General features: G+C 43.4%; 1 long non-coding RNA gene across 1 annotated transcript in view; it reads right to left on the reverse strand.

The window, feature by feature from the left end:
• Positions 1 to 20,518, reverse strand: part of LOC132396294 (uncharacterized) — a 63,975-nt gene that overhangs the window by 34,854 nt on the left and 8,603 nt on the right. Inside the window, exon 2 of the long non-coding RNA XR_009512931.1 lies at positions 16,782 to 16,955. This is a non-coding gene — a long non-coding RNA (uncharacterized LOC132396294). The remainder of the gene's footprint in view (positions 1 to 16,781; positions 16,956 to 20,518) is intronic.

The following is a 20,518-nucleotide window of genomic DNA, read 5'->3' on the forward strand; positions in this document are numbered from 1 at the left end:
AATTTTTTTTCATAAAATTCATTTGTATTTCTTCTTTTTTCCTGAAAATGCCTGCAAGAAAATGACTCTCAAGGTGGTATATGGAATCATCATGGGGTTCATCGTCCATTCAGAAAACTGATGACAGAGAGGAATGAGTTAACCATAACCCCATGAACATTTTCTCACTTTCTGCTCCCTTTTTGCACTACTTATTTATTTGTCTAAGCACTCTCCAAATAAACACACAAAATGCTGGAGGAACTCTATGGAAATTGTTGACCTTTCGGGCCGAGATCCTTCATCAGAACTGGAAAGGAAGCGGGAAGCTGCCAGAATAAGCAGGGGCAGGGGGAGGGGAACAAGCTAGAAGCTGACAGATGAAGCCAGGTGGGTGTCATTTACTTGGATTTTCAGAAGACATTGATCAGGTGCCACGCATGAGGCTGCTTAATGGAATATAATCCAATGGTTTTACAGGAAAGATACTGACATGGATAGAGGAATGGCTGACAGGCAGGAGGCAGCGAATGGGAATAAAGGGGACCTTTTCCGGTTGGCTGACTGATAAGTGGTGTTCCTCAGGGGTCAGTTTTGGGACCGTTGTTTGTCAATGATTTGGATAATGGAATTGATGGCTTTGTGGCAATGTTTGCAGATGATACGAAGATAGGTGGAGGGGTAGCTCGTGCTCAGGAAGCAATGCAATTGCAGCAGGACTTAGACAAATTGGACAAATGGGCAAAAAAGTGGCAGATGGAATACAGTGCCGGGAAATGCACGATAATGCATTTAGATAAAAGGAACAATAGTGCAGATGATTATCTAAATGGGGAGAATCATCAAACATCAGAGGTGCAGAGGGTCTTGGGAGTCCACATGCAAGATTCCCAGAAGGTTGGTTTACAGGCTGAGTTTGTGGTAAAGAAGGCAAATGCAATGTTGGCATTTATTTCAAGGGGAATAAAATATAAGAACAAGGAGGTAATGCTGAGGCCTTGTAAGACACTATCCAGGCCACACTTGGAGCACTGTTAACAGTTTTGGGTCCCATATCTCAAAGAGGATGTGTTGTCATTGGAGAGTCCAGAGGAAGTTCACAAGGATGAATCCAGGAATGAAGGGGTTAACATATGAGGATTGCGCTGAAACTTATTGAATCTTGAAAGGACTAGATAGGGTGGATGTGGAGAGGAGGCAGGGTATCCAGAGCCAGACAGAGGGCACAGCCTCAAAATGGAGAGGCTTCCCTTTAGAACAGAGGTAAGGAGGAATTTTTTTAGCCAGAGAGTAATGAATCTGTGGAATGCTCTGCCACAGACTGTGGTGGAGGCCAAGTGCATGGGTATATTTAAGGCAGAAGGTGATAGTTTCCTGATCGGTCAGAGCATCAAAAGATATGGTGAGAAGGCAGGTGTATGGGGTTTAGTGGGATCCAGGATCAGCCACATTGGAATGGCGGAGCAGACTTAATGGACTGAATGGACTATTCAGCTCCTATGTCTTATGGGTATGAATGAGGGAAGGAAGCTGGGAGGCAATAGGTGGAAAAGGCAATGGGCTGGAATGGAAAGAATTTGCTAGGAGAGGAGAAAAGGGAAGGAGGAGTAACATTGGGGAGAGGTGATAGAGAAGAGGTAAAAGGCCAAACTGGGAAATTCAAGAAGATGAGAGGGGGAAGGGGAAAATTACTAGAAGTTGGAGAAATTGGTGTTCATGTGATCAAGTTGGAAGTTGGGGATAAGAATTAAAATGGTTGGTCACCTGGAAATTTTGGTTTTAGCAGATAGAGTGGAGGTGTTTGACAAAATAGTCCCCCAATCTATGTTAGGTCTCACAGACTGCATCCGGAACACCAGATACAATTGATTACTCTAACAGATTCACAGTGAAGTGTTGTCTCACCAGCAAGGACTTTTGAGGTCCTGAAAGAAGGTGAGGGAGGAGGTGAATGGGTTGGTGTAGCACTTCTTCCATGTGCAGGTATAAGTCCCAGGAAGGAAATTTGTGGGTAAGGATAAATGGACATGGGAATCACAGAGACGAAAAGCAGAGATCTGGGGAAAGGTAAAGATGTGTTTGGTGGTAGGTTCTGCTGAAGATGGCAGAAGTTGCGGAGCATGATCTCTTAGATGTAGAGGCTCATGAGGTGGCAGGTGAGGACAAGAGAAACTCTATCGTTGTTAAGGCAGCAGGATGATGAGGTGAGTGTGGATGTCCAGGAAATGGAGGAGATGCGAGTGAGGGTAGCATCAATGGTAAAAGAAGGGAAACACCATTCTTTGAAAAGGAGAGCACCTCTGATGTCATGGAAAGGAAAGCCTCATCCTGGGAACAGATGTGATGGAGATAAAGGAACTGAGAAAAGGGAATGTAATTTTTTGCAGGAGAAAGTGTGGGAAGAGATATCGTCAAGATAGGCAGAGGAATTGGTAGGTCTACAAAAGATATTGGTAGGCAGTTTGTCTTCAGGGATGGTGGCAGAGAGATCGAGAAAGGGGAGAGAGATGTCAGAAATGGACCAAGTGAATTTAAGGGCAGGATGCAAGTTGTATGGAATGGATGAGCTCAGCATGGCTGTATGAACCAGTACCAGTGTAGCACAGAAAGAGTTAGATAGCACTGAGCATTACCAGACAAGGCTTAGGATATGGACTGACAGGAAAAGACAGGCATGGTTACACCTTGAGTTTATTTTTATATGTGTTTATTTTGATTATAGTATTTTTAATGCATCGTACTGTTTTGCTGCCAAAAACAAGTTACATGACATATATCGGTGATAATAAAGCAGATACTGATTCTGGTAAAGTATACATAATCTGATTGTAAATTTACTGTGAATTTTAAACTTTTGTTAGATAACCAAGCTTCTGTTGTTCGTGGTACTAATCAACCACCTCGCCAAAACAGGAAGGGGAGCAAAAATCACCGAGGTTTGGAAAGAGGCATGCCCTGCAAATCCTGCAGCCACAGTTCCATCGCCACCCGCAGAGACTGTGAAAGTATGTCCAAACCAGCGTAGAAACTGAAGCATCGAACCAATAGGAGAGGCAGTGCGGGAAGACGGGAACAACAAGGGGTGGGACCCCAGTGGGAGAAGCATGAGGGTGATGGGCATGTGGAGCTGGCCGAGGAGGGGAGGGAAATAGTTGATACCTCCTGAAGAAGGGTCTTGGCTGAAACATTGTCTGCTTATTCATTTCCTCCAGTATTTTGTTTGTGTTGCTTGGATTTCCAGCATCTGCAGAATCGTGTCTTGTATTTATGTCATTGATTGGGGGGGGGGGGGGAAAGGGGTGGTAAAGCTAGTTTTCCTAAAAAAAACATGTGATAGTGATGCAAATTACCTCATAGGGAATTAGACATGATGAGAAAGGATGGGCAATTTACTCATTAAAATTTTTAATTGAACGAGCTGTCCCAAGGCACTCCACCAGCTTGCATAGAGAAATCAGCAAACTGTGGCCTGAGGCGGGTGGGGGAATCAAATGCATCCTTTGCTCATTTGCCAATGGCCTTGAGCCTGTGGTCATAAAAGCAGAACACTGAAATTAAAGAACAAGAATCCTTCAGCCAGTCGGGTAGGCACGGGTGTATTTCCCTGCTTGTATTTTGAATCTCTGCCCTTTGGTCAAAGAGTGGAAACCCTTGAGAATTCTATCAAATCCCCTCCATTGTCATCTTTTCGCAAAGGAGAACCATCTCAGCTCAGGTAAAGTGTGCTATAAGAAGAGGTTAGGCAAAGTAAGGCTATTTTATCTGGAGTGGGAAAGGCCAAGGGTAGGCCTGATAGAAATTCATAGAAGTATGAGAGACTTCAAGAGTAGACAGCTGGTATCCTTCATTCTCTCAGGGTCGCAATGTGTAATACTAGAGGGCATTTAATGTGGGGGGGGGGGGAGTTCAAAGCAGATGTGCGGGACAGGTTTTTTTTCACACCAAGCAGTGCGTGCTTAGAATGCTGCCAGCATTGACAGGTTAATTATATGAAGACTCATGAAAATTAATACTGTTACTTCAGTGACGACCCATTGCTGAATTGTGGCAAGCTCATGATACCTTAGTTCCTCCATACAATTAGCAGCTAACCTGTAATGTGATGTGAGTGTGACAGTGCACAGTCCACACCGTTCTGTACGGTTTTCTGTGTGTTTTTTTAAAAGTGCTGAATGTTCCCTGCTGGGAAGACCATTTACACCTCTATTTTAGAGATCCGTTTTCCCTTGGAGCTCGACATTTTGAACCTACCTCCACCAAGGGTGAGAAGTTCCGTCATCTTCCACCACAATGATCTAACAAGAAAGAACAGATGGGATGTGGGCGTGCGACAGATTTATCCTCTGCTTTAGAAAGAGCTGTGATTTTTTTTTGGGATCTGCAAAACCCCCACCTATCCTCATATACACAGTGCACATGAAAGAGGGAAAGAAGATGGGGAAACCAATTTAGGAATCCATTATTTTGCAGTTGCTGAGAGAAAAGGCAAAGGAAAGCAATGTAACTACAGCGTAACCATTTTTTAAAAAGTCTTCAGTACCTGTTTTAATTACTTAATTTGAAGCACAAGAAAGCCAAAATTAATTATGCTAAAATGAACATTAAAATAAACTGGTGCTACAGAATATGCATTATCCATGAAATTTAATTTTGACCATCTATTCAAATGTTTTATGCTGAAGAATCTATTCTAAAAGTACTTTTTATAAAATCAAGCAATTATGAGATGTGACTAATATTCTCCATAAATTTAAAAAGAGGCTTGGTTACCATGGTGATATAGATCCCTACATATAATTCTGGCACAATCATCAATAATTACCAGTTTTGGCTTGCAAATAAAATTACTGTGGTTTGCGATGAGGATGGGAGTAGTAGGTTAATAGTCAACTAGAGTTCAAACCCTTTCATTTGGATGCTGGAGATTTGAATTTACTTAAGTAATCTTGAAATAAAGATCTAATATCAGTAATGTGAGCATAGAGCTGACATAATATATTTAAAAAAAATAAACCAGTTTCATTAATATCAGACCATAACATACTGTCTATGAACAGAATTAGGCCATTTGGCCCATGGAGTTTTCTCCACCGTTTGAGCACGGCTGATTTATTTTCCCTCTCAGCTCTATTCTCTTGCCTTCTCCCCATAGCCTTTGACACTCTGATCAAAAACATATCCATCTCCGCCTTAAGTATACCCAATGATTTGGCCTCCATAGTATTCTGTGGCAGTGAATTCCACAGATTCACCACTCTCTGGCTAAAGAAACTCCTCATCATCTCAGTTCTAAAGGGATATCCTTCTATCCTGAGACTCTTGGAACAACCTTCTACCCATCCACTCCATCTGATTTTTTAACATATGGTAGGTTTCAACGGCGATCCGCCCCCACCCCCCACTCCTCCTTTAGGGAAAGAAGCCAGTCATCTTTGGCTTGTGTGACTGGCGTATATAATACCGCAATCCAAAGAACAAACAAGAAACATTAAAGATTTGATAAAGATAACAAGCACAAGAAAGTGTGCAGATGCTGGAAATCAGTTCTTCCGGATGATGCAGCACTTCATTTGAGAATCTGCTGGGGTCACCTATTGTGTCCGGTGCCACCATTACGGCCTCCTCTACAAAGCGGGGGACCACTTCTTCGTGCACCTCCGCAACATCTGCCACAAGCTGGACTTCCTGGTGGTCAAATATTTTAATTCTATTTCCCATTCTAACATGTCGATCCATGGCCTCCTTTTGTGCCAAGATGAGGCCACCCTCAGGGTGGAGGTGCTACACTCTATATTGCGTTTGGATAGCCTCCAACCTGATGGCATGAATATCAATTTCTCTTTCCAGTGAACAATTTCCCACTGCACCCCCCTCTATTCCCCACTCTGACGTTTCACTTCTTCTCATCTGCTTATTACTTCCCCTCTGCTTTGGTCCACTCTCCTCTCCTATCAGATTCTTTCTTCTCCAGCCGTTGAACTTTCCTACCCATTTGGTTTCACCTATCACCTTCCAGCTTACTTCTTTCCCCTACCCCCCCACCTCTTTCTTCCCCCTTTCTTCTCGTTCCTGAAGAAGGCCTGAAAAGTTGACTGCTTACTTTATTCCATAGATGTTGCCCAACCTGCCGAGCTCCTCCAGTATCTTGTGTGTGTTGCTTTGATGAAAATAGTCACGTTTGCAGAATATGGATGGATATAAATAAAGACATGATCACAAAACCCAACTGTTCAGAATTCATCTATTTAACTAATTCCTGGATTGTAAGGCCCCAGCTGTATGTTCCAACACATTAACTTGAGTCCATGACTTAGTCTGCTCAGTAGAGTAGGAATTATCATGACAGCTGTCGTGATCCCCTGGACTCTGCGAGAATGAAGCTGTGATCCTCTTCACTCCTTTACAACTAAATGTTACAGAAATAGCGCCTCGCGCATGTCACACTTGTTCACTAAATGCTGCTACATCACCCTTGGCATGAGCAGAAGACTGGTTCCCTGACTGCACTGGCAGGCACTGACTGAGACGATAGATACATGGTCCTTTTGTGGGCCGCTTTATGCAAACGAGCCTCAAGTGGGTGTGGTAACACTCTCCAAAAATTTCCATTAAATTTTAACAAAATAGCGGAGAAGCAGAGTATGGAGCATGGTCACAACACAGTCCTGAATCATAGAGCCATCTAGTGTTCAGTTAATAGTTAGCAGAAACAGTCCAGAATCAGAATGAGATTTATTATCACTGACAAACTAGACCGGGGGTCGGCAACCTGCGGCTCCCGAGCCATTTGTGGCTCTTTCACCTCTGTGCTGCGGCTCCCTGTGGCTTTGGGAAATAATTGGTCAGTATTTAATTAAAATGTATTTTATGTTAGTTTGTTAGCTTTTGAAATGTAATTCTAAATTTGAAGATTATGGTGATCTTGTACAATCTAAGTGTGGCGACATCCGAAACGGCTCACAATTAGCCAGCATTCCGGCTAAGGGAGATAGCCTACGGGGGTTTGTGAGTACGCGTCTTTTGCAGCATCTGCGTCCATGGGGGCTGGGTTGAGAGAGGCTTAAAAGCAAGGCTGTTTAGTTCGAATAAAGCTATCTTTGACTGCAGTTTACTGACAACGCTACAACGTGTTTTTATCGCTGGCTGTCCAGACGGAAGGTGCTGAAACGCTTTGTCGCGTGTCTGGAAGAAGTGAAAACTTTCCTGGGCAGCAAAGGGCTCACCTTTCCTGAGCTGGAACAGCCAGAGTGGCTGGAAAAGCTACACTTCATGGTAGACATGACAGCGCACCTGAACACGCTGAACACAGTTCTTCAGGGGAAAGGACGTACAGCCCTACACATGTTGGAGGATGTTTTGGCATTCGAGCGCAAGTTGACAGTGCTTGCCAGAGATTTACAGAAAGGCACTTTGTCTCACTTCCCCAATTTGAGAGAGTTCAAACAAGGTCACGACATGATAATTTCGGAGTATTTACATTCTGCAATCATCGCAATGCAAACATCGTTTGGGAAACGCTTCTGTGAGTTCAGAGAGGAAAAAAACACATTATCCTTCCCGGTCACTCCCTTAAGCATCGATCCTTCCCTACTGAATACGACTGCATTGGCAGGTGTGAGTCAACCTGATCTTGAGATGGAACTGGCCGACATAGCCGACAAAGACATATGGGTGTCCAAGTTTAGACGCTTGACAGCAGACCTTGAAGATGTTGCCCGTTCTTGCTCAGAAACACAAATGGAGTGATATTGAAAACCTTCCAAAACCGGACAAACTTGTGTTCGAAACATGGAATGCTATGCCCGACATTTATGTAAACATTAAAAAGTATGCGCTTTGAGTCCTGTCGATCTTTGGATCCACATATGTAAGTGAGCAGGTGTTCTCCAACATGAACTTTATTAAAAACAAACATCGCGCATGCCTCACAGATGACAGCTTGCGATCCTGTGTAAAGATGAAGGTGACGTCATACAGCCCTGATGTGCAGACGCTGTGCGCTGAGGTCCAGGAGCAGAAATCCCATTAACCAAGTATGATAAATATTTTAATTGCCTATTATTTTATGTGTATTCATATTTTTTCATTGTTCAGTGAAATAGTCCTTTTATTTTTCAGGATGACAGCTGGCTGACGTTATTTTTGGTTTGCTGCTGGCGGAAAATTTAAGTTCGGCGTTTTTCATAAATACAAGAAGGACTCAAATAGACATTGAATATTTTACTTAAAAGTAACTTTCAACCCAACGTCTTTTTTTCGGAGTTCAAAATGTTTTTGTTGCATGCAGAAATGTAATTTCGTTTTCTCTGCAGGAGTTCATCAATTTCATAAATACAACACATTATAGTTTGTTTATACATAGCATAAAGGCAAAAAAAACGTTGTATGCAGTGTTATTTCATTTTAAATGTCAAACGGGTTTTGCGGCTCCCAGTGTTTTCTTTTCTGTGGGAAACGGGTCCAAGTGGCTCTTTCAGTGGTAAAGGTTGCTGACCCCTGAACTAGACCATCAGGCACTGAAGCAGAATTAGACCATTTGGCCCAACCAGCCTCCTCCATTATTTGATCATGGCTGACCCATTTCCCTCTCAACCCCATCCTCCTGCTTCCTCGCTGTAACCTTTCACCCCTGATTCATCAAGAACCTATCAACCTCCGTCTTAAAAACACCCAATGACCTGGCCTCTGTGGCAACACATTCCACAGATTCAACACACTCTGGCGAAAGAAATTCCTCCACATCTCTCTTCAAAATGGATATTCCTCTATGCTGAGGTTCTGTGGAATTCGTTTCGTGGCAGTACATAAACATACGATTAGTTACAATGAGAAATATTGTAAATATTGAAATTATTTATTGAAATATAAATAATAGTGCAAACAGAGAGCACGATGGTGAATTCATGGGTTCATGAATCATTCGGAAATCTGACGGCAGAGGGGAAGAGGCAGTTCAAGTCAAGTCAAGTCATTTTTTATTGTCATTTCCACCACAACTGCTGGTACAGTACACAGTAAAAATGAGACAACGTTTTTCAGGACCATGGTGTTACATGACACAGTACAAAAACTAGACTGAACTACGTAATTAAAAACACAACACAAAGAAAGCTACACTAGACTACAGACCTACACAGGACTGCATAAAGTGCACAAAAACAGTGCAGACATTACAATAAATAATAAACAGGACAGTAGGGCAAGGTGTCAGTCCAGGCTTCCGGTATTGAGGAGTCTGATAGCTTGGGGGAAGAAACTGTTACGTATTCTAGTCGTGAGAGCCCGAATGCTTCGGAGCCTTTTCCCAGACGGCAGGAGGGAGAAGAGATTGTATGAGGAGTGCATGGGGCCCTTCATAATGTTGTTTCCTTTGCAGATGCAGCGTGTAGTGTAAATGTCCGTGATGGCAGGAAGAGAGACCCCGATGATCTTCTCAGCTGACCTCACTATCTGCTGCAGGGTCTTGCGATCCAAGATGGTGCAATTTCTGAACCAGGCAGTGATGTAGCTGCGCAGGGTGCTCTCAATCCAACCCCTGTAGAATTTGATGTGGATGGGGAGTGGGAAATGGACTTTCCTCAGCCTTCGCAGAAAGTAGAGACACTGCTGGGCTTTCTTTGCTATGGAGCTGGTGTTGAGGGACCAGGTGAGATTCTCCATCAGGTGAACACCAAGAAATTTGGTGCCCTTAATGATCTCTACCGAGGAGCCGTCGATCTTCATCGGGGAGTGGTTGCTCCATGCCCTCCTGAAGTCAACAACCATCTCTTTTGTTTTGTTCACATTAAGAGACAGGTTGTTGGCTCTGCACCAGTCTGTTAGCCGCTGCACCTCCTCTCTGTAAGCTGACTCGTCGTTCTTGCTGATGAGACCCACCATGGTTGTGTCATCAGCGAACTTGATAATATGGTTCGAGCTGTGTGTTGCAGCACAGTCGTGAGTCAGCACAGTGACCAGCAGTGGACTGAGCTCCTAAGACATTGTGGATGTGTCTTAGGCTCCTGTACCTCATTCCTAATGGAAGTAATGTCGTAATGAGAAGAGAGCACGTCCTGAATTGTGAGGGTTTATCAAGATGGATGCAAACTTCTTAAGGCATCGCCTTTTGAAGATGTCCTCAATAATGGGGAAGCTAGAGCCCATGATGGAGCTGGCATCCTTCTGCAGCTTTCATCAGTCCTGGCATTGGTGCCTTCTTACCAGGCTATGATGCAACCAGTCAGGTTGTATGTCTGCAGAAATTTGCCAGAGTCTCTCATGACATATGCAAATCTCCTCAAACTCCTAATGAAGTTCTCATGGAGGCACAAGAGTCTTCAGATGCAGGACTCTGGAGTAACAAGCAATCTGCTGGAAAAACTTCATTGAACAGCATCTGAAGGGGAAAAGGAAATTTTAAAATCTGGTATCAAACATATTACCTTGGATGCAAAGAAGAGCATCAGTTCTGGAAGTCATGCTGCATGCAAGCTGGTGGCAGCTTCTCTTATACTACAGCAGAGATTATACTGTGTATCAAAAATACTCTGCTGGCTGGAGAAAGCTTTCTGATGTCAAGCAATTATATGTAGACTGGAATGATGATAACATGTCACTGTTGAAGTTGTTCCAGGACGTCTACAGTATGAGAGTGAAGTTGAAAGTGTAGTGAAAGTAGTGTGTTGTGGTGTATTAAATTTTGTAAAAATATTAGATGAAAGCCTAGTGACACTTTAGCTCTTTGGGTGCCTGCAGCATGTGTAAGGTGTATGTACAAGTTAAGCATTGAAGATCTGTTAAATATTTGTTAATAGTGGTTGTATTCTTACACTATAGGCTTGTCTGGTATGCATATAGGTCACCAGCGTGAATTCTGGTCAAGATGGCACCAGCGAACAATGATTCCTCAGGTGACAGTAAGACGAAAGAGCTGATTGTGGACTTCAGGAAGGGTAAGATGAAGGAACACATACCAATCCTTATAGAGGGATCAGAAGTGGAGTGAGCCGCTTCAAGTTCCTGGGTGTCAAGATCTCTGAGGATCTAACCTGGTCCCAACATATTGATGTATTCACAAAGAAGGCAAGACAACAGCTACACTTTATTAAGAGTTTGAAGAGATTTGGCATGTCAACAAATACACTCAAAAACTTCAATAGTTGTACTGTGAAAAGCATTCTGACAGATTGCTGTCTGTCAGAATGGAGGGGCTACTGCACAGGATCGAAAGAAGCTGCGAAAGGTTGTAAATCTAGTCAGCTCCATCTTGGGTACTAGCCTACAAAGTACCCAGGACATCTTCAGGGAGTGGTGTCTCAGAAAAGCAGCGCCCGTTATTAAGGACCTCCAGCACCCAGCGCATGCCCTGTTCTCACTGTTACCATCAGGTAGGAGATACAGAAACCTAAAGGCACTCATTCAGTGATTCAGGAACAGCTTCTTCCCCTCTGCCATCCGATTCTTAAATGGACACTACCTCACTTTTTTTTAATATATAGAATTTCTGTTTTTGCACATTTTTAAAATTTATTCAAAACACATAATTGATTTACTTGTTTGTTTATTATTATGTTTTATTTATTCTCTCTCTCTCTCTCTCTCTCTCTCTCTCTCTCTCTCTCATTATGTATTGCATTGAACTGCTGCTGCTAAGTTAACAAATTTCACGTCACATGCCGGTGATAATAAACCTGATTCTGACATCTTCCAGATAGCCAATCTCTTTGATTATTTCACTTTCTCCACATCTTCAGCTTGTTCTTTTTGTCTTGATTGCGTTTTGGAAATGGTTGGAGTCTGTGACGTGCAGTTGGGAATTTGACTAAACGATCTAGCACTCTCCTGTACCCTGAGAGCATGAGCACAAGCTCCTCATGGAATGACCTGCGACAGGGCGCGGAGTCATGATCGACTCCATTTTGGAGTGTTGGGGAAGATTGAAACCGAGGTGAATGCGAAGGAGGTCAGCGATCGCTCTCAACGGAGGCGACGGGGTCAGTGGCAGTCAGTAGCGAGGCCGGCAGCTTTCGGGCCTGACGTGGCAGAAGGACTGAGTTTCTGCAGCTGCTTTCTTCGATGCTGCTGAGAGGATGTTATCGAAATTCCAAGATTTATGTGTTTATTGGACTGTCTTTTATATTGGTCTCCTTCAACTTTCTGTGCTTTCTTCCTTGTTGCTGATTGGTAGGTGAGCGATATATTACTTTTTGTGAGAGAGAGCGGTTGGGGATATGGGGTCTGATGTTCTTGTTGGCATTTCTCTGTATAGGTGACCTGCTTGTTTTTGTGTGAGAGAGAGAGAGAGAGAGAGAGAGAGAGAGAGAGAGAGGGGGGGGGGGGGTTAAGGGTTTGATGCTATTGTCTCTGTTCTGTTTTGTGAGGGAGGTGATCTGTTGGTATTTTGTGCGAGAGAGGGAAGAGGGTTTGAGATTTGCAAGTGTTGTTTCTTTTTCTTTTTCTTTTTTAGGCAGGGGGTTGATGCCTTTTCTTTCAACGATACCCATGTTTTTTTCTGTTTTTCTTGGCTATCTGGTGAAGACGAATATCAGAGTTGGATTGTATATGCATACTTTGACAATAAAAAATAACCTTTGAACTTTTGAACCTTTGTTACGTGTTTGTTATGAGAACAAGACCAAAGAATTTTTGTCTCTGTGTGTCTCACAATGCTTGTGGGTCAAACCTCTACTTATTGAGGCAGCTGTCTCTCAGTTCTTGGGACTTCACCTATACCAAAGATTGCCATCGATAGGTGCTTAGGACAGACCCAGGGCAATTTCAGTAGTCAGAATTCAGAGTTCCCCCGATAATGACGCAATCAAATGGCTGTTGAGAATCATGAGCCCTGAAGTATTTGTAACTTCCTAGTATTTAGTGTGGTTTGTTTGTGCTTTCTGTTTTATGATAATAAATTAGACATTTTGTTAATTTGTTGTGTATTATCACATTGCCTGGACACTCGAACTGGTTCGAGTCTTTTGGGTTTGATCATCCCAGCCCTTTACATGCAGATAGGTCCCATTCACAAAAACCAGGAAAAATCCAATGGAGCTATGTAATGTGTTGTCAGTCTGCTCTCAGTCATAAGTGCAGTGATGATAATTGTCATTGACGGTGCTGTCTGGCAGCACTTCCTCACCAGCCCATCAATGTGTGAATTCCCATGCAGCCGCAGATGTGTCCCCGTGTTCTTTCACCAAACAATCCTTCCAGGTGAGGCAGCAATCTACTGGAACTGCCTCCAATCCAGTGTGCTGCGTTCAGTGTTCTCGAGGTGGTCTCTCTGCATTAGAGACAGCAAACGGGGACCAAGCCTCTGCCTTCTGTCCGCAGGACTGCCCCTAAGAGTCTGGTTTTGGTTGCTTGCCAATTTAATTCCCTGTCTCGCTCCCACTCTGACCTCCCTGTTGTAGTTTCCTACACTGTTATACTGGTATCCAATGCAAGCTCGAGGACAATACTTCATCTTCCACTTGGGCAAGTTATAGTTCTCAGGCACAATATTGAATTCAGCAATTTCAGCTAACTCCCTTTCTCTGTTTACCTTAGGACTGACCACTCCTGCTGCAAGTCATCTACCTGCGATATAAAGCTAAAGATCTGAATATTAACTTTATTTGTCACATGTACATTAAAACATAAAATGATGCACAAAAATCCTGGAGGAACTCAGAAGGCCAGGCTACATCTATGGAAAAGAGTAAGCAATCGATGTTTTGGGTGGAGACCCTTCATTCTTGGCTGATGCACTATCAATAACTCCAAAAGACTGGAATTAGAGTAAATACTGAAAGGCTTTTATTAGCAGCAAAATGGACCACGTCCATGCTGGATGACTGCCCTGGACTGTGGGAGGAGCAGTGACACAATCACCTTTATCCAGGGGTCTGTGGGAGGAGCCACAGGAGCAATCAGCAGGGGGCGTGTCCAGACAGATACACATGGTTTACCGCATTGGCCCAAAACGTCGACTGTTTACTCTTTTCCATAGATGCTGCCTGCACTGCCGAATCCCTCCAGCATTTTGTGTGTATTATTTCGATTTCCCACATCTGCAGATTTTATCTTGTTTGTGAAAACATAAAGTAAAATGGGTTGTTTGTGTCAATGACCAACTCAGTCCAAGGATATGCTGAAGGCATTCGCAGGTCTGCCGTACTTCCAGCGCCAGGAAAGCATGCCCACAACGTATTAATCCTAAACCCGTTGATATCCAAAACTGAATAATACGATAAAACTGCCATTTTGCAATAATAGAGGCCTGTCATCTTTCAAAAATGCTGCAACATGTTAACATCTCTTTAAATAAGCACACCAAAGAGGTGGACTATGCATCTGTTTGATTATGAGGTCAGTTTATTCTGCAGAGCAACTGATCTTGACAGTGTTTGAGAAGAGAGTTGTTTTCAAATCAAAATTGAGAGACAGGTCATGCAGATGGTTAGAGAGAGAGACACACACACACACACACACACACACACACACACACACACACACACACACACACACACACACACACACACACACACACACACACACACACACACACACACACACACACACACACACACACACACTTTTAAAGTCGCTATTGAATCTGAGTCCACCAATATACCTAGCACCTACCAGTGTAAAAGTTTTGGCCAACAGATCTGATTCAAACCTTTAATTTATATCTTTTGTAGCCCGGGGAAAAATACACCCAGGATTACAAGTACATTTTCAGGTTTTTAACTCCTTTATCTATTTTAGATGTTTTAATACAGAAAGAGGGTATCAAAATAGAAACCAACAAAATGAGTTTGTAAAAAAAACAGTTCCTGCGGTTACAATCTCAGCTTAATTTTAGACCACACACTTGTGTATTAACTATTTATGTATGCAGTATGAAAATGAATAAAACAAAATATATAAAACCAATACAGCAGTGGCAATTCTGAAAAAAACAATACAAACGACATTAGAATCCCACCAACCCCGTACCCTATACACATCAAAAATAAATACACTTCATCTTGACTAAGATGTATACTCACTTTAGCCCACATGTGCTTAACTTCCAGGTATACATAGGCTCTACAAACTCTCCTCGCTTATGCTACTAAGCCAATAAGAAATCCACACGACCAAGCTATCCAGCGCCAATACCTCACTTCCGAAAATCCTTCCTCACCATACAACCGGTATGCCTGGGAAAAGCAGCTCCCAGCCCGCAACGTGCTTCCTAGAACGTTGTAGCTCTTCTGTTTTACTCCACAGCTGCAGAATTGGTCTAATGAGATAAACCAATTCTTTAATAGGTTTGATAATTGTTCTCCTGTTCTCACCCACCTCAGCTCACCAGTCCAGGTGCTGAGGCACCTAATGCTCCCTCAGCACCAATGCCTCCCCTCTTCCCTCCTCCCCCATAGTTCAACAACACAAGTCACCATTGTCTACATCTCCTTCTTCCCCTTCACCTACCATTCATACCTCCACATACCAATGGCTATTGTCTCGATCTTTACCCCACCCTGCATCAACTCCCCAGTCACCGTCACTGCTGAGCAGGAGGAGAGAAGGGCTCTGGGGAAACTCAGACACGGCAAAGCACTGGGACCCCAAGTGATGATGGTCTGAACCCCAAGGAGCCGAAGGATTGTGCTGAGCAGCTGTGTGGAGTTCTCCAGAGCATTTTAAATCTGAGTCTCAGCAAGGGGAGGGGGCTGACTGTGTGGAAAACATGTGTCGTCCCAATACCCAAGGAGGTTGAATGACTACCATCCAGAGGCCCTGACCTCACATGTCATGAAGACCTTCGCAAGGCTAGTCCTGGCTTACCTCCAACCCCTGGCCAGATCAGTCCTCAATCCCTTATAGTTTGCCAGCCAGGAGCACACAGGAGTCAACAATGCTGTCACCTACCTGCTGAACAGAGTCTACTTCTATTTGGATAATCAGGGCTGCACTGTGTGGATCATGTTTTTTAATTTCTCAAGTACCTTCAATACCACATTATTGGGGGGGTGGGGGGGAAAGGAGAGCTCTGTTCAGTGGAGGCTGGCTCTTCCATTGTAACCTGGACAATGGACTACCTGACTGGCAGACCATAGATTGTGCAGTTTCAGAGCTGTGTGTTATCAGCAGTACTGGGGCCCAACAGGGGACTGTATTGGCTCCCTTCCTGTTTACCTCAGACGTTAGATACTACACTGAGGAACGTCACCTGCAGAAATTCTCTGATGACTCAGCAATAGTTGGCTGTGTAAAGGGAGGGCAAGATGGTGAATACAGGGCCCCGGCAGAGGGTTTTGTCGAATGGTGCAAGCTGAATCATCTGCAGCTCAACACCAGTAAGACAAAGGAGACGGTGATGGACTTTAGGAAGACTAAGGCTACGTTGCTCCCTGTTACTATTGATGGTGAGGACTGACAAGTACCTGGGAGTGCACATGGATGACAAACTTGAGTGGGGCACCAACACATAAGCTGTGTACAAGAAGGGCCAGGTTTGCCTCCATGGGAACAAGTGGTGGATGGTCATATGAGCAGCTGGTGCATATCGCAAGTCCTGGTTATATGAACAATGTCAAAAGGCAGACAATCTCTGAAGAGTATTGATAATGGCTGGGGTCATCCATCTTGTAAAGACACTGCCCAAAAGAAGGCAATGACAAACTACTCTGTAAAAAAAGTTGCCAAGATCAATCATGGCCATGGAAAGGCCATGATTGTCTGTGTCACATGATACAGCACATAATGAATGAACGATTCTAGGAAAAAGGTCATGACTGTAGACCTTATCTATGCCCATCATAATTTTGTAAAGTTTTATCTGATCACACCTCAGCCTCAGATGCTCCCAAAACAATAAGGATACACGTAGCTTAGAGAGAGACTCCTGCTGTATTGAAGATGTCATTGCTTGGACAGGCTCCATCTGTCTTCTCTTGCGGACATCATAAGGATTTGTGTAACACACAAAAAATGCTGGAGGAACTCAGCAGGTCATGAGCCATCTACGGAGAGAAATAAACAGTCAAAATCTTTGGGCTCAGTATCAACAGAATCTCTTGCGTCCAAAAGGTTTTTAGGTAATATTTTGAAGAACAGTGGATGATTTAAAGCAAAAATCGAAATACTACAGCAGTTTAGCTGTCGGTCAGGAAGCAGGTGGCATGGTAAGGTAGGAGCTGGCGTGGTAGCAAAGCTTTCTCAAGCCAGCAGTCAGAGTTCAATTTCCACCACTGTCTGTATGAACTTGTATGTTCTCCCTGTGATCCGGTAGCTTCCCTTCAGGTGATCCTGTGGCCAATCATTTTAATTCCTAATCCCATCCCTATTCCAATATGTCAGTCCATAGCCTCCTCTTCGCTTACAATGAGGGCCACTCTCATTTTGGAGGAATGACACCTCATATTTCCATATAGATAGCCTCTAGCCAGAAAGCATGAATGTCGATTTTTCCAACTTCTTGTAATTTCCCCCCTCCCCTTCCCTCTTCTTCATTTCCTTACTCGGGCCTCTTACCTCTTCTCCTCACCTGCCTGTCATTTCCAAGGTGCCCCTTCTTTCCTTTTTCTAATAGTCCACCCTCCTCTCCAATCAGATTCTTTCATCTCCAGCCCTTTACCTTTTCCACCTATCACCTCTCAGCTCTCATTTCATTCCCCCCCCCCACCCGCCTGCTTTTACCTATCATCTTCTAGCTTGTCCTCCTTCCCCTCCACCCACCTTCTCATTCTGGCATCTTTCCCCTTTCTTTCCAGTCCTGATGACGAGTCTCAGCTCAAAGCGCTAACTGTTTATTCATTTCCATAGATGCCGTCAAACCTGCTGAGTGCCTCCAGCATTTTGGTGTGAGCTGCTCTGATTTTCTCCCATATTCCAACGATGTACAAATTAGTAAGTGTCAGTTAATGGTGGACATGCTACATTGGTATTGGAGGCTTAGTAACACTTGTGGGCTACCCCTGCCCATATTGGAACTGTGTTGGCTATTAACACTCCCATGGTGCTCCATCCTTGCTGTTCCCAACACCCTTTGCTCCTGCCAGATTTACAAACCCGCTCTCCACCCCATGTTGACAGTGCAAAGGTCTTTGTTACCTTAGCTATACATGTACCTAAGACTTTTGAATAGTACTTATTTGTAGAAGTTGCCTGTCAGGCTCCCTTTTAAATCCTTCCCCTCACATCTTATCCTTATATGGAATATTCTATGGAGAATTCTGTTTGCTCCTGGTCACCTCATTTTTGGAAAGATGTGGAAGCTTTAGGGAGTGTACAAAAAAAGATATATTAGGAAGCTGCCTGGATTAGAGAACATGTCTTATGAGGAAAGGCTAAGCAAGATAGAACAAAGGAGGATGACTTGATGTAAATGTATAAAATGATAAGAGGCTTAGCTAGAGTAGACAGATAGCACCCTTTACCCAGGGAAGCAATGGTTAATTTGAAAGGACATGATTTTAGTGTGATTAGAAGTGTAGAGAATTGTTAGAAGTAAGTTCTTTACACAGTGAGTGGTGGATGTGTGGAACACACTGCCAGGGGTGGTGGTAGAGGTAGATACATTAGGGACATTTAAGTCCCCTTACACAGGCACATGGATGAAAGAAAAATGGAGGGCTATGTGGGTGGGGGGGGGGGGGGGGTCAGGTTGACCTTAGAGAATGTTAAAAGGTCATAGCACATTGTGGGTCAAAGGGTCTGTACTGTTCCATGTTCTATGTTTTTTTTCCTTTAATTACAAAGTTAAAATATGCTTCTTAAAATTAAGCAATTTGATTATATCATCCAGTTAAAGGGAAGGAAGTTATCTGGCCAGATCCAATTAGTTTCCTGCAATGCTGTTGGGTCTTTAATTGATGCCCCTTTTATTCTAGCTGCCATAGAAATCTGTGCAAAGATGATAATTCATTCTTCATTTCAACTCCATTATCCTCAAGAACTGAAATCCATTATATCAGAAGCAGGACCATTTGCAGAATAATTGATGTCTCAATATCAGGTTGATGCTGCATTATTTTGCTCTAATATGGACATAGAACAGGATGAAATATTTACACCAGTTAAAATTAACTGATTTTGGGGTCAACATTACTCAAGATTAAATTTGAAAATACTAAATGGATCCAGCAGAATTTGTAAATTATATTCCATCAGAATCAATGACCACTGCATTTGACTATTTATCTTCCATGCCTTTCTCTAGTGGGTGTGCAAGTAGAAACCCCAGCTGCACAATAGACAATAGGTGCAGAAGTAGAACATTTGGCCCTTCGAGCCTGCACCACCATTCTGTGATCATGGCTGATCATCTACTATCAATACCCGGTTCCTGCCTTGTCCTCATATCCCTTGATTCCCCTATCCATAAGATACTTATCTAGCTCCTTCTTGAAAGCATCCAGAGAATTGGCCTCCACTACCTTCCGAGGCAGTGCATTCCACACCCCCACAACTCTCTGGGAGAAGATGTTTTTCCTTAACTCTGTCCTAAATGACCTACCCCTTATTCTTAAACCATGCCCTCTGGTACTGGACTCTCCCAGCATCTGGAACATATGCCTCTATCTTGTCCAATCCCTTAATAATCTTATATGTTGCAATCAGATCCCCTCTCAATCTCCTTAATTCCAGCGTGTACAAGCCCAGTCTCTCTAACCTCTCTGCATAAGACAGTCCGGACATCCCAGGAATTAACCTTGTGAATCTACGCTGCAATTCCTCTACAGCCAGGATGTCCTTCCTTAACCCTGGAGACCAAAACTGTACACAATACTCCAGGTGTGGTCTCACCAGGGCCCTGTACAAATGCAAAAGGATTTCCTTGCTCTTATACTCAATTCCCTTTGTAATAAAGGCCAACATTCCATTAGCCTTCTTCACTGCCTGCTGCACTTGCTCATTTACCTTCAGTGACTGATGAACAAGGACTCCAAGATCTCTTTGTATTTCTCCCTTACCTAACTCTACACCATTCAGATAATAATCTGCCTTCCTGTTCTTACTCCCAAAGTGGATAACCTCACACTTATTCACATTAAACGTCATCTGCCAAGTATCTGCCCACTCACCCAGCCTATCCAAGTCACCCTGAATTCTCCTAACATCCTCATCACATGTCACACTGCCACCCAGCTTAGTATCATCAGCAAACTTGCTGATGTTATTCTCAATGCCTTCATCTAAATCGTTGATGTAAATCGTAAACAGCTGTGATCCCAATACTGAGCCCTGTGGCACCCCACTAGTCACCACCTGCCATTCCAAGAAACACCCATTCACCGCTACCCTTTGCTTTCTATCTGCCAACCAGTTTTCTATCCATGTCAATATCTTCCCCCCAATGCCATGAGCTCTGATTTTACCCACCAATCTCCCATGTGGGACATCAAATGCCTTCTGAAAATCGAGGTACTCTACATCCACTGGATCTTCCTTGTCTAACTTCCTGGTTACATCCTCAAAAAACTCCAATAGATTAGTCAAGCATGATTTGCCCTTGGTAAATCCATGCTGGCTTGGCCCAATCCTATCACTGCTATCTAGATATGCCACTATTTTATCTTTAATA

The sequence above is a fragment of the Hypanus sabinus genome, chromosome 7 (assembly GCF_030144855.1).
Source record: "Hypanus sabinus isolate sHypSab1 chromosome 7, sHypSab1.hap1, whole genome shotgun sequence".
Lineage (NCBI taxonomy): Eukaryota > Metazoa > Chordata > Chondrichthyes > Myliobatiformes > Dasyatidae > Hypanus > Hypanus sabinus.